Here is a 12,782-nt window from a genome sequence, read left to right as displayed (position 1 = left end):
CACAGAGTACATCCAGACTGATGTACGCCTGCCTAAATTCCTGCCATTTCATTGGCTTCTTTAGAGCTACGAGAATTGACATCAGCTAAAGATCTACTACTGAATAAACAGTCTGGTGGACCAAAAAACCACCTTACTTTCCCCAAAAAGAGAAAGCACAGTCCAGCAGATATGTGTGTGAGGTCTGAGGAAGGCGGAGACAGATGACATGCACAGAAAAGGAAGATGGAGAGGGTTTATGACCTTTTATTAGCCGTCAGAAATAATTTGACACTTTCTTTGTCTATGGCTAGCATTGAAAAGATATTCAGGGACTGAAAAATGGTTTAACAACAGGACATTCCCTGTGACAATGGAGTTTTGGAAGCAGTGGCAGCTTTGAAATCCTTACTACTGAACATATCTTCTCTCCTGCCATAATATTTGTACAAAAATCCCTTCACTTTCTCAGTAGCTGCTCAGTAATGACAAACAAAGTATAAATTTGTGGATATTTGCTGCAGAATGATTTAACAAGTCTTTGGAAACAGATATTGGTGGCAAATTATGTTAAATAAAAGCTGAACCGCTTTTTACCACACCTAACAGACACTTAAAAATCAGAAAGAACCTCCCCTAAAAATCTAAGTTAAGAAAGGAAAAAAAAGTTAGCTGATACCTTTTAATGGTAAAACAGATTAAAGTTACCTTCTACAATTCAATTGCACCTGGATTAGTTACAGATGTTTAGAATTAAAGAAAAAAAATCTTTTGAAAAACTATTTGCAGTATCCACTAGGTGGCATACAGTGACCATGTTTAGGTTGTCTTATCTCCACAAAACCTCCCATTCATAGAGCAGATAAAGAACTGCATTATTAATTTATACCACTGCATCCACTCTACACCTAATATTTGTTTAGCCAGCTGTTTCCTCTAATCCTCCTTCAATGCTATTGATTGAAATCCTAAGTATATTCAGACTCTTTTTTCCCCCAAAGAACATTTTGTTACCTGCAAATTACAAGCTACCTTTTCAAGCGCCGGACTGTATGCTGCAGTTACTGACAGTGGAGACAGAATGTCTAATACTTCCTCACAAGCAACAGAAGACGCTTGTAATATGAAAATGACTTTTTTCCCAAAAATGTACTTTCAATTTGTAGGAAACTTTAAATAATGAAATACACTGCCAGGTTTACAATGAAACATAGAAATGCGAAGTATTTCAATCCAAGGATAGTTTAACCACTGCTTTAGTGCAAAGGCAAATGAAAAGCAAAAATATTAATTTCAGTCCTAACTCTTTAATCCTTGCAGCGAATTGGAATATATTTAAATGTAAGCAATTGCAAAGTCGCTCTTCATTCGAAGATCTCAAAGACCTTTCTAAAGGTGGTCAATATTATTTCCTGGTTTTTATTGAGAGGCAGGGAGGTTAAGTGACCTGATTAAGTAAGTATTGATATTAGCTCCAAAGCCCAGACTGTGACAAATAGTGGGCAACGGTATTTCATTCAGTCACATTTCTACATAAAAGCAGAGAGACTGGAGAGCTCTCAATGCAGTGAAAATTGTTCCTCTCGCCCGATTACAAATTGTAAAAACAAAAATGCACTACAGCATAGCACAGGAAACTCCCACCCTTTTCTGAAACCTCTCCTCCATAAACCCAAGCCTTTGTACTACCTTAGTTTTTTTTTTTTTTTTTTAATACCTACTAGTTATTTTAACCACGCTAACAGAAAACGAGAAGAAACTGAACCTGTTAGGTATATAATGAAAGGATGCTTTGCTGTGGAAATCTGTTACATTACCCTGTCAGTCATGTCTCTACATAGGACATTGCTATAGCTAATACTTCACTTCATAATGACATGGGAAGGGGGTTTCTCTTTCTCATTAGACTCTGCTTAGACATTTAGGGATCTTATTATGAAGATAGGCCTTTTGGCACATTTTCAGTGCAGACCAACAGTGTCTTGATTATTACTTTGACATTTTTATTACCTATTTAGCTTGAAATAATTGTTCCCTACAAAATTATTTTTCTCATTTTGTTTGAACTGCTATGTTGAAAAGTACCATGAAATTATCTTTCTTTTTGTTCCTTCCTGCTTTATTTCTTTCATTTCCTTTCCCTAGTTACTAGGACACTTAATACAGGTAAGCACATATAGTTTAGAGTATCAGATAATGCCTTCAGAGTAACTCCACTTAGCTATGCTTTACAGGAGTTGAAGATCTGCCTCCATTAGATATGAAAAACCAAGCAAAGCATGAGCTGGCTCTTTGTAGCACGAGGATCTGGCACTCCATATGACACTCCTTGGCATGAGACTGCTGAGTCCTGGCTCTCCCTCCACAGGAGCCGATAATAATTTCCCTGTTCATAATACATTTTTCCACGTGCTGAAAATACTTAGGCTCTAGAAACAGTGCTTATTGAGAGGGTGTGTATCCATAGTTACACAGCTTCACTGCATCTATGTTTTCAACTACCACATCATACACATTCCTAACAATGTTTTCCTAACAAAACAATGGAAATCTTTCTAGATAACTTCTTTCCACATCCAGGCACTAAAATAGCCTTAGTAATCTTAATACACTACATTAATAATCCACAGGATTCTCTTGCGCACATCGCCAGGTTCCCAGAGTCTCCTTGAGGAGTTAGATGAGTTTATGACATCACACAGCAACATATACTGCAATATTTTCTCCCCCCAGAGACCCTAGCAATAATCAACCCCCTTCCTAATGATATGCAAATAAAAAGCAATGAACAATTTGAACATGGAAATTAATTCAAACCCTTTATATCTGAACCTACCACACAAGTAGTTTTGCCATCAGAAACATTTCAGATTACACCTCTCTCTCACCAAAAAGCAAACAAACAGCCAATGAAACTATGTAGTTATCACAGCTATGGACCAGCTAACTTTCAGTTACATGTTCAAAGTGCTATGGCATCCCAACTTTCTTGGTGAGTTGAGATGATACAGAAACCTGTGCCAAATGTTATTCAGGCTTTCTTTCACAATAAATAGCCGCATGTGACATCGGCATATAATTTATCACATAATATCAAAATGATTTCCCTTCTACCTGGATAGTCTGTGCTTTATACAAATGCACTCCCAGCCCTTCAAATTCTTGCTCAGTCTACTGTCCTCCTTTTTCTATGTCCTAAAAGCTTCTAAAAGTATCCAACAGATGGAGAAATCCCTCAAGAAAGATGAATATCTGTGAGATGTGTAATCCCATAGGAGGAAGCCATAGGTCTGAGGTATTCAACTTTTATATTTCAGACTGAATCTGCAGTTGCAATATGATCTCTCCTTTGGTAACACGGAGCACTTAAAGTCAAATGCATCGAAGTTAGGCAGTTTCACTATCCGTCTTTCCCCCCTCACCCCCCTTCGCTGCCAAATTAGATTGCTTGAAAATCCTTCAGCACAGCTCTGGAGCTGATGCCACAGCCGTGGCTTACTGGATCCCCATCCGATTTGAAGGAAGAAAAGAGTAAAAACCTTTCCCAGAAGTTGGGTTGATTTTTTACCTTGCGCGGAGCTCCAAAGTTAAGATGCTCTCACAACTCCCCACCAGTGTGAAAGCGAGGACAGCCCAGTGCGGAGGAAGTTTTGGTGCTCACCTTAAGTTGGGGTGCGCGTGTGAGTGCCTATGTCCCGACTGTCCCTTGGTGGCTCTGGGTGGCAGAGGACCTGATTCAGGGAAGGGCGAGCCACTTTCTCACCGAGAGCAGAAGGAAAGCAACACGTCATGAGTCGAGTACGCCTCCGAGATGCCTTAATTACGGCTCGACGTGCCTTCCCTTCAGCCCCCAGGAAGGCGAGGAGAAAATAACCACCCCACCCATCCCACCCCCCGCCCCGGCGGTCACACGCGCGCACAGACAGGCGCGCACACACACACGCACGCGCACACACACAGGCGCACAGGCACGCACACACACGCACACACACACACGCACACACACACACACGCACACACACACACACAGGCGCACAGGCACGCACACACACGCCCACACGCACACACGCGCGCACACACACACACACACACACACACACACACACACACGCGCGCACACACACACGCACACGCACGCACACAGGCGCACAGGCACGCACACACACGCACGCACACACACGCACACACACACACGCACACACACACACACACAGGCGCACAGGCACGCACACACACGCCCACACGCGCGCACACACACACACACACACGCGCACACGCACACACGCGCGCGCACACACACACACACACACACGCGCACACACACAGGCGCACAGGCACGCACACACACACACACACACACACACGCGCACACACACGCACACGCACACGCACACGCACACGCTGTCCCGCCCGGGACCCGGCGACGTCCCGGCGCCTGCAGCCCCGCGTCCCGCCGCGCTGCCCCGCGCAGCCCCGCGCCGCGCCGCCCTCCCGCGCCGCCCCCAGAAGTGCCCCGCGCCGCGGCCGAGCCCGAGCCCGAGCCCGAGCCCCGCGCTACCCCCACCACGCGGCACGAGCGGCCGGCGGGCCCTTGTGCGGGGACGGCTGGCTGCGGGGTGGGAGACTCCCTGCGAAACATGATACTTCTGACCACTCGCCTCTGCTGGCTCCCAGCCCCCGCTCCCTACTTACCCCCCACCCCACCAACTCCGAGGGTGGGAACATGTTTCCAGAAAGGGAGAAAGTGCTGGGGGTGGGGGGGAAGGGGAGGAAACAGCTGGATCTAGCAGGATCCTGTTGTGTTTTTGTTTTACCCCCAATTCCCAATTGAATTATCAATCCAGGAAACAAGTCCAGCTTCTGTTATCGCTCCCCAAATCCCGGTCACTCCTTTACTCTCGGAGCACGCGCATCACAAAACCTAAAACCGGGCAACCGTTGGCCCCAAGTCTTTACATTCAAATTTCTAAACACCAAATCAAGCCAAATTGTTCCTCCAGCATCAAAAATATCTGGACGATGGTGCATTTCACATCGGGAAGCATTTTTCCCACCCCAAGGAGTGTGCTAATCTATGCAATTTTTGGCCCCAAACCCCTAAATTTCATGGCATGAAAAGCATACACATTAAACCTTGACTCTTACAAGAGCAGACAAAAGGTGCTGCCATTGTTGTATCTCTACATGTGACCATTATTTAAAAAACAAATCAACCAACCTAAACAAAAAATAATAACACTGCCCCTGCCCCCCCTGCCCCACGCAGCCTTGATGTGTGTTACAGCCTGGCAAACTGGGGCCTAACTAATGTTATATGCTTTGAAAATAAGTGTAGCTGCTCTTCCTTCAATTGAAAAAAAGAAAAAACCCCAGTGCTTGGAGCTGCCTCTCCAACAGCACTAGAAAACGTGTGCCTGTTTCCTCAGCCCCTGCATTCTGTTAGATTAGAAAACACAGGTAACCCAGGCAACTTCATCTTGTGGATTCGTTTTATTCTTTTCTTCCCTTTCTCAAATGCTAAACAGTAGAGTGTAACCATGTCGCAACAACTGCAACTCTCCAGCTTCATTTTTCAGCTTGAACCCTGTTAGCTTTTATCATTGTGGGTGTCAAGCTCTCAGCCTGCACCATCAAAAGAGACTGCAGCTCATCAATCCTACTTGATCAGGAAATGCCAGAGCCTAACACATCCTGGTGCAAAAACATGTCTGAAGCCATCGTTTTTACCAGATTCATCAAGCAGGGGTCAGCCACCGCTGCATGTGATCAGACGCTTCACAGCAGATCGCCCTGAAAAAGTTCAGTGTTGTAGGACTTTGCCTGGAAATATTAAGGTATCAGCTCAGGGTTATTGTGGCCAGTAAAAATGCACACAACGTACATACATCAAATGTAAAAAAAATTAGGTAAGGGTGGCTAAAGGTGCCTCATTTCGAATTTTAGGGAGGGAAGGCTAAGGCTGAAAGCTGCATGATCTCCAGTGATCTGAGGGCCAGATCCAAATTCATCCCCAAACTGCATCAGAACTGGGATGTTTTTGCTACTGTAAGAGTCTCGTAAGTCTCGTATTGGGGAAGCTGGGGATAAAGTTTCCCTGGCTGGATTGGGATTCAGGGATTGCATCTTGATTTTTGTGCTGATCCTGAGTATCTTTCTGCCGTAGAAATAACTCCCTTTTTGCTTGTGCGTCCCAGACTTTGGGCCAAGAATTAGCAAGATGGGGCAGATTTGGGTTTTTAGAGAGGAGGCGTCAGCGCTGAGGAGGTTTCTATCAGCCCTCAGTGATATGTGCATGTGTGTGCATGCATGTGTGCACATGCATGCGTGTGTGTGTGTGTGTGTGTGTGTGTGTGTGTGTGCGTGTGCATGTGTATGTGTGCATGCGCATGTGTGTGTAAATGTGGGCCTGCGTTTCAGCATTTTGGGTGATCCCAGTCCCAGGGCTGTATCTGTGGCATGCCTGGGGGGTGCCTGAGGACATAGCTGGCCTCAGCATCCAACAGGACCCAGTATGACCCCGGACAAGCACAGACACCCCCAAAATAACATGGATGGGGAGCAGGGCCTGGGCCTCGGCCCTCCCTGCAGAACAAAGGGACGTTTCTTTATAACCCCGGGGAGAATATATAGGCCCATTGATTCCCACCTCCAGCCAGCGGCCTCCGCTGGAGAGGAAGCGGCCTCATATTTCAATAACAGAGGGAGCTTTGATGGGGCAGGGAGTGAAAACACCCCTCCGGCGGGGCGGCGACGGCGGCGGGGCGGCAGGAGCCCGGGCAGCCCCGGGACACCGTGGCGGGACGCGTCCCCGCCGGGGCTGGCAGGGCCAGGGGCTGCCGGGACCCCTGCCTGCCCGGCCGGCCGGCCCAGGTCTCTGCGCCGCCCCTGCTTCCCGTGCTGCAGAAACAAGCGTGAAGTCCCTGCAGCTCAGGAAACGCTGCGAGCGTGATGCAGAGCAGGCGTTTTACCCAGCTTTCCCACCGCCGTTATATTTCCTTCCCCAACCCTCTTTTTTTTTTTTCCAGTAAACAAAAACATAAAAAAGCCTCTCTCTTTTTTTTTCCCCTGGCTTTTTCCTCCTCATAATAGTCAAAAGACTTTGAAGAAGTTAAAAAGGGTCATGCCAGATAGAGCATTGAAAAAGACTCTGGGAAATTGAAATGTCTCGGGAAAACTATTGCAATTAAACTGGGCTGGCTGCTCATTCCCAGAAAGTGATGGAATCAAGCTAATTTACACCACTGGTGCTCTGATCTGATAGCTATGCTGTGGCTTTTAGATTAGTAAGTCTTTCAGGGGCCCTAGCTTTTTTTTTATGAGACAACAGTAAATAAAAAGAAACAACAGAAATATCCCAGAAATTGAGCCTGTATGGACTTTCACTATATTTTCCAATTATAAATCAGAAGCAAGTAACTAGAGAACAATACAACTGGAAGTCTCATATAAATCCCTCTAAAAAATCTTAAAAATAAAATTCATTCCAGCACATTACAGCATTTGAAAACTTGATGATGGAATGCTATCAAATATTATCAATGCAACATTAGCTTTTATAAATTAGGAAGGCAACAAGCTTTTCTCATGTTGATCCTGGACTGAGTGAGGCTAAAATGCTCCTTCATTGTGGAATTAAAAGCTTATGAAAAATTGCCGTAAGTTACAATGTCACCACTGTGATTCCATAAAACCCACAAGCAGCACAAGTGAAATATCTGTTCCTTCTTTCCTTAATGGATATGGAAGCGGAAAGAAAGTAGTGGCATGTGGGGATTCCTCTGTATTCTATTGTTCAGGAAGTCCTTAGCTGTGCTTTTGAGGGTGCAAAATGACTGAGGTTTTTCCCTAAATCTTTTACAAAAAAACCCCCCAGTTCAGTACATATATGAGAAACAGAAATACAAATAAAAATGAATTAGCTTATAAAATTCCATTGTTTTGTTTTATTTTATGCCATTTTTTTAAAATTCTGAAATCCACATGCAATTTTATACTGGGTTTAGGGAAGTTACAGTCACAGCTAGACGCATGGCTACAAGTCTAGTGTAGATTATTTACTCAAAAGTAGTCTGTGGCTGAGGAAGTTCCTATGCTTCTGGTTGCTGGATACCAGGAGCATATATCAATGAAAGACCCATTTTTTCTGCTTGCTCTCTTTTTCGTAATCACTCTACAGCTGCCAGTGCTAAATATTATTCCTGAATAGGATGCTGGGCTAGAGGGACATTGTTTTGAACCAGTGCAAATGTTTTCATGTTTTAAGTTCTAGCATGATGAATCTTGCTAGATGAATGTTGAACAAAGATTGTAGTTTCAAAATAAGCATAATGTTAATTTGAAATGTGGCTCAGTCATAATGGCATTTTAAGAATCTAGGGTTAAAAAAAATGTTCTGTACAGAACAGGATGAGCTATTATGCACTGTCTCAAAAGTAACTTATCTGATCAGCACTTCTCTCACACTTGGAGGCCTAATCTGCATTTCTTGATTGTGGTGTTTCTGTACAAATGCCACAGAGAGTTTTGGAGAGATGCTCCCTTAGCTCTAGCTGAAGGATAGTTCCTCATGCAAATCATTCCCTACACATTCATCAGCTGTATAAAACATCCGTAACAGCGGGATCATATCTATACTACTGACAAAAGATGTTTCATTCTCTTTTTTTTTAGAAGAACATTTTAGATTTCTTTTTGTAATATCTGACTGTGAAAGCATGTGGAATGAAAGCTATTTACCTTAAACCCAACCCAGACAAGATGAACAGATATTGTGTTTGCTCTTACCTAGGAGCACTGCCATGACCAGCAACTTCATAGTCCTACTGATTATTGTTCTTCACCTCAGATGAACAGCAACAGAGCGCCAACTCCAAAATATGTTCAGTATCATTGTCCCAATTATTCTGAATTTATTTTTCAACATGGATGTCAGGATGCTATTCACTGCAAAATCAAATATTGTAATTCATGCTGCATAGGGCCACTTTTGAAAATCATCTGGAAATGCCCACTGGCACCACTTACAATTGACTATTTTTCAAGGTTTGAGGAAAAGCATACTGGGAAAAAAGTAGCTGAAACATAGGCATCTGATAAACCACAAAAGTAAGAGAGGAAGAGTTTCATTTTGGGGGGGGGGGGTTCTTTTTTGTTTGTTTGTTTTGAACAGGTTCTTAAACTTTCTTCATTTTGGACTGATGAGTTCTTGAGTTATCGAGTTTTCAAGCACCTAAAAGTTCTGCCGTCCTGAAGTGCTTCATACAAGTTTTCAAATCACAGTAGCTGGTGTAATTACTATTCTTTTTTTTTTGGTGCAACCATCAAAACACACACATCTGATACAAAAATTACAGTTCCTCAATATTGGAATGTACTCTGTTTAGGATTTTCAAAAAATCAGGTTTCAGCACACATGGTTAGTGAAATTCCTCACCCACAGGAAATTTATTGTCTGTTCTTGTTATTCAGCTGTTCTTAATTCTTAATTTACAGTCTTTTTCAAATTTCATTATCATTCTTCTTACACATAACTTATCTTCCTGATCAGTAATGAGTGTGTTAAATGATACCAATCCCAAAGGCACCTCAAACACTACCACCTTCCTATGTTCCCTCAGTTCTGTTTACTGCCACTCATCATTATTTTAGGTTGCAGTCATTCAGTTAGCTTCCAGTTCTTGTGACAGTGATCTTCTTTAGCTAGACAGTCTTAATAACTGTGAATCGCATTCCCTAAAGAATAATAAATGACTAGCTGAAACTCCAGGGCCCTGACAACTAATCCTTAGCTACAATACTCAGTGGAGTAACCTGACAAGATGTGCATGATCTTTGTGTGCTTAAAAAAAAAAAAAAAAAAAAAAAAAAAAAATGTTTACCTTAACTGTTGTCCTCAGTTGTCATTGAGTTCAAAGCTAGCTGTTGTAGCTGTGTAGTTATAGCTTAGCACTGATTTTCTTTTGGTAATATATTCACATTAAGTGAGATGTTCAGTGTTAATCCAGAATAGAAAAAAGCTGTTAAAGAGTCTTCTTGAAAGCAAAAATGAAGCACGCTTGATCCTGCTGAGGAAGAAGACATACAGTAAAAGCTAGTATATGGTGAAAAGTGTAGGTTATGAACACCACTTCTACTTAGAAAATTCAGCAGAATGGACACGATGACTCACCAGTATAAAGCCACAAAAATCTACAGAAAAGAAGAGAAGAACCTACTCATTTTAAAATATAACTTATATGTTTATGAAAATGCATTACTTAAAAAGGAGCACTAAACAAAAATACAAACAAGCGGAGAAATCGAGTAAGATACATAAAAGTTAAAAATGAAAACAAAAGCCAACATATTAAAACACTAGTTTTCCAAACTGACTGACAATAAAGGAAATGATTTTATGCCAACTGAACAGCCGGCTTTTCCATTTGAAATTATTTATATTTTCTCAGCATATAGTATTTTTTCCTTCTTTTCACAAGTTAGGCTTTTTACAGTTTGAGGGTGTTCTCTCCAGACTAATTGTCAGGTTTTAATGAGACTGAGGTTGGGACATTCATAGCTGTTTAATAATCCTAGCTATATAACTTTTTCTTTTTACAATAGTCTCATTTCTGCTTGTAAAGAAATGGAACACCAAAGAAAGTTCACAAAAGAATACAGACTATATCAGTTCTGGCATCAGTTTCTCTTGAGATAGATATATGGGTTATGTAAAAGTAATTCACATGGTCTTCATCTTGCCTGATAATATCAGGAGAATCATTTTCCTATAAATACACTTTTGACTTAGTTCTTCATCACACAACCTTTACACATTTTCCTCAAGAACATTCATTCATTTTATCTTCTGATCTATGTTTTCTTTGCCTTTGGAAGTTGATTGGTCTTATCATAAACTTGGGCCAGCTCTAGGTTTTTCTGAGAAATCTTTTAATATTAATATTGTGTTTTTCAAGTAGTTGTACCTCTGCAACACACCAGGCCAGTCATATATTCTGTTCTAATCTTCTCTAAGCTCTATATGTTGTTTTCTAAATCATGTCTCTGTTTTCCTAGGAGATCCTGAAGATGAACTGGTGAGATGGAAATAGATTGTGATCAAGAAGCAAAGAAGGTGGTATGGAAAGAAGGAAGACAAAAAAAAAAAAACAAAACTTCGCGATGTATTAGGTCATCTATAAGCAGAGTCAGAAAACTGTTTTTCCTATCAACTCGCAAGTTAGCAATAAAAATACTTTGCACTTATATCAAACCTCCTGCACATCTCAAAGGTCCCACAACGAGCACTGCATAGTGGCACACCCCCCAAAATAAATAGATTTTGTTTCATTAGATAGGAGAAAACTAAGCCTTGAAAACTAAGCCTTGAAATATTTCTCAGAAAGTAATGGAAGTAGAAAATTGTTTGAGCTAACCTTTCAACTGCAAATCCAGTAGTGTTTTAGATACCTTTTAAGCTACCAACTTCAATTGTCTTAAATCTTGATTTATCAGATAGCCATTAAGATGAAAGATTTGTCATTAACTTTACATTACTTGCTTTGCTTTCACCACAGCCATTTGTTAAAAGTAGTGTATATGTTTTCATTGTCAATGTGACTCACCAAAATAGTTGAAGAACGTCCACTCTGCCTGTTGAAAAGTCAGCAATTTCTGTGTGTGTGAGAAATGCTTCATGCCGGAAGGATCACAGGTATTCTTCTCCAGAGGCTAGAAAACAGTTTTTCAATCCGTATGAACATGACTGATCTTTGGTATTTGATATCATGAAAGAGATTATTTCAGGCAAATGTGATGTTCCCAAAATTGAAAAAACTGAGCCCAGGGACCGGCCTTCTCTCACAGAAAACCAAGGCAGTTTCCAATCAAAGTTGGACCAATGACAACAAGATGTTGCTGAACTGATGCACCATTCCTGACTGTACTGCCATCTTTCAAACCGTTCGGACAGGAAAATCAGTTCTCCGGACTGAACTACTGGGCAGCCCAGTCCGCAAGTGATAATTTTTTTTCTCGTTGCTGCATGTCCTCCCAAATTATCACAACTGAAGCGGAGAGGAGATGATTTTGGCCACTCTCCAAAATGTCTACTGTGCAGTCTCAATATGGCTATTAACCGGTCTGTGGTACCAGTCTAAAGAATGACAGACAGCTTAGGTTTTGAGTGAAGTATTTTCAAGTTTCTGTTCTGCAGGTAGAGAGCATGCTAGCAAGCATAGATACTTGACATCCAGTCCTGACTGTGTCATGATGTGCTCTGTAAGTCCAGGCCAGCATTACGCTGTGGGAGCTGCTATTTCAAATGTGTTTCTCCTGCACTAACCAGGGCTTTTGAAGGCATTTGTAAATGTGGGAAGTTGTACTTATTTTCAAATGATTGTGTACCAGTGACTCTAAATTTTAGAGCGTGAAGAATTCAGATCATGAAGTTCCTCCAGGAGCCAGCAACCATAGCCACTTTGCTGTCAAAGCAGTAGCAGATACAGCACACTACATTTGCCTGCAGACATTAAGGCAAAAGAGAAGCTGCTGTACAGATGCAGGGAGAGAAGCTTTTGAGTTGGCTTGATCACTTTCCGAGCCCAGCCGGCCTAGAAGCGCGTACGGCTGAAACTGTGTCGCACAGTTTTGGGTCACTTTTTGTTTGCACATATTGCCGCCTGGATTTGCAGATGCAGTCTGAGGTTTGGATGAGTGAATATTTTTGTCATCCAAAACTGCACAAGCTCAGACATCTGCATTTATGAGCTACTCTCAGTAGCTGATCTGGAGAGGCCTTGATAAAAGAATGTATGGCTCTCTCCTCT

The 12,782-nt window shown here is 42.2% G+C and overlaps 1 protein-coding gene across 6 annotated transcripts in view; it reads right to left on the bottom strand.

Annotated features, from left to right (window-relative positions):
• Positions 1-4,604, bottom strand: part of LOC135323424 (hyaluronan and proteoglycan link protein 1) — a 69,155-nt gene extending 64,551 nt beyond the window's left edge. For 3 of the 6 annotated variants that reach the window (XM_064502889.1, XM_064502892.1, XM_064502893.1), the window contains exon 1: positions 3,641-3,847. The gene's annotated coding sequence lies outside the window, so the exon portion shown is untranslated. The other 3 variants (XM_064502890.1, XM_064502891.1, XM_064502895.1) reach the window with 3 other exon arrangements.
• Positions 4,605-12,782: the final 8,178 nt, after the last annotated feature.

Source organism: Dromaius novaehollandiae, chromosome Z (assembly GCF_036370855.1).
Source record: "Dromaius novaehollandiae isolate bDroNov1 chromosome Z, bDroNov1.hap1, whole genome shotgun sequence".
Lineage (NCBI taxonomy): Eukaryota > Metazoa > Chordata > Aves > Casuariiformes > Dromaiidae > Dromaius > Dromaius novaehollandiae.
The sequence above is the reverse complement of the archived record's forward strand: the minus strand, read 5'-3'. Positions and strand labels throughout refer to the sequence as shown.